This window comes from Miniopterus natalensis, chromosome 14, assembly GCF_054644295.1.
Source record: "Miniopterus natalensis isolate mMinNat1 chromosome 14, mMinNat1.hap1, whole genome shotgun sequence".
Lineage (NCBI taxonomy): Eukaryota > Metazoa > Chordata > Mammalia > Chiroptera > Miniopteridae > Miniopterus > Miniopterus natalensis.
Genome location: NC_142094.1, coordinates 14,760,886 through 14,763,009, shown reverse-complemented (window position 1 = coordinate 14,763,009; position 2,124 = coordinate 14,760,886). Strand labels below are relative to the sequence as shown.

At 53.5% G+C, this 2,124-nt stretch overlaps 1 pseudogene; it reads right to left on the bottom strand.

The window, feature by feature from the left end:
• Positions 1–644: 644 nt before the first annotated feature.
• On the bottom strand, positions 645–1,915 carry LOC107523861 (E3 ubiquitin-protein ligase makorin-2-like; annotated as a pseudogene).
• Positions 1,916–2,124: the final 209 nt, after the last annotated feature.

The following is a 2,124-nucleotide window of genomic DNA, read 5'->3' as shown; positions in this document are numbered from 1 at the left end:
TTCCTCCAACACCAACCAGGAATGCCACCCTGTGCTTCCTGCTACGTCAAGAACCCCCCTTACAGGGAACTAGGTTTATACTTTGCGTACTGATTATACGGCAGAAGACCCCTTCTCTGATTTGGGACACTAAGGCCTGCAGTGCCCACTTTTTGTCTCCGGAAAAGCCCTGTGGAGATGAAGCTTTGACCACACACTAGTTAAGTGCTATGGAAATTCACCACAGGAGTCATTTTTAGGGGAGAAGAATCCTTTGGTAAGAAAAAGAATCTGCTTTAGAGGCAACTGCAAGTTGAGTGTTAGTTTCTAGGGAGCTGAAGCTCAGAAAGGAGAGGAGCCACGTCTGTTTTAAAAGCAATCAATCAAAACTGTGTGGCTGTTTAGCTGGTCTCCCCGAGGAGCCTGAGGTGCGGCTAAGATAGCAGCGATAAAAGCAGCGATTCCATATACCCGTTAGGTTATTTTACATCCCTCACTCTTCTCCTGGCTGTAATAACGGAGAGTGGATGAGACCAAGGTGAAATACAGCCCCACTCCGATCCAAGCAGCACGCTCCCCGGGCTGCAGCGAAGGGAGCTCTGCACCCCCTCCTTGGGAAAGGCTCTGCTGGCGGAGCCCAGGACCCACAGGTGACCACCTGTCCTTCAGGGCCCTGACCACTCCACTGCAGACAGGTGCATAGAGAGGCCCCCAAGCTCTGTCACACCGACCTCTTCAGGGCTGGGGACGTGCCGACTCCCTCGGTTCTCCATGAAATCCCAGAGCTGCACAGAATTGAAGAACCTTCAGACTGAGCTGCTTTCGAGGTTTCTCAGGCTCTGCTAGCTGTGCATCAGGGTAAGTGTGGCAGTAAAGACATTTGCTTCCAAACGAGCAGGTCCCCTTGCCTTGCTCAGGGCACTTACAAGCTTTTCCCCTGTCCCCTGTTTGAAAGCTTCAGCCACCTTGCTCTTTTTTTCCTGATCTCCTACCCAGTACACACCTGGAATCACAGACTCTGACGTCACGCGTTCTGGGCAAGGCTTGACGACTGGGCTCTTGAACTGCTGGGCGCACCTCCGCTGGACAAGCTGGGTGTGGGACTGCAGCTGGAGGGAATCCCCAATCTCCTCCCCGAAGCAGAAGCCCCTCGAGGATCCCTTCCATGCACATACTGCACGCTTTGTCCTGACTTGCCTGGCGCACAAAGGCCGTTTTCATCGCGTGTTTGAATGCCGACATGCAGTTCTTCTTGCGAGCTTTCTTTTGCTCTGGGTCGAAGGGGTGCAGGACTTGTAACCTAGAGATTTCACACATCTCCCCATGCAGGTAGGCACAAGCATCCCCAAATCAGCACCCCCTGGCGGCTGCATGGGGGCACAGCTGCTGCTCGCTGCTGTAGGAGCTGCCGGCCTCTAAGTAACCAAGGCTACTCCTTACACCATCCAGGTAGGAGTGCGATTTCGTCTAGGGCTACCCTGGGGGCCACTGCCTCCTGGAGTGCTCACCACATGTGGGCAAGCTTTTCTTCAGCAGTGCCAGAGAGATTTTAGTCTCTAAGGACTAAAGTTCTCTTCTCATGTTTCCCAGGCTCATGGAAGTTAGTTTTCACAATAGGTGCAGTGAAGTCAGAAGGAGAGTGAGGATGGTGGGAGCCAGTGAGGGCACACTGTGGGGCACGGAGCCCACGGCACCACCAGTGGCAGCAGAGGGCCTTGTGCGATCCTGCCTGCAATGAATTCCATGGGTGCAGCGGCCCTTCTCACAGCACTTGCAGACAGTAGATGGCTTGCTGTTTGCCAAATCATGTGAGAACAGGCACTGGTTTCTTTCCCAACACACCAAGCATAAAATATACACCATGCATAAAATACACACCATGCATAAAATACACACCATGCATAAAATACCTGCAGGTGACCTGCTTGGTGCTCATGGTAGTCGGGCTAGAGGGCTGTGGTCTTGCTACCACCTCTTGCTCTCGGCGCCCCCGTCGCTGCCTCCAAAAGTTTACATTTTTTTTAGAGTGAGAGGCTTGTGTGGGGTGTGCACCAGCACTGCACTGGGGAACTGTGAGCCCTGTTTTCTCAGGGCTTGCACGTCGGGGTACCATCTGGTCACACAGGGAGAGGGGCTGCCCTTCTC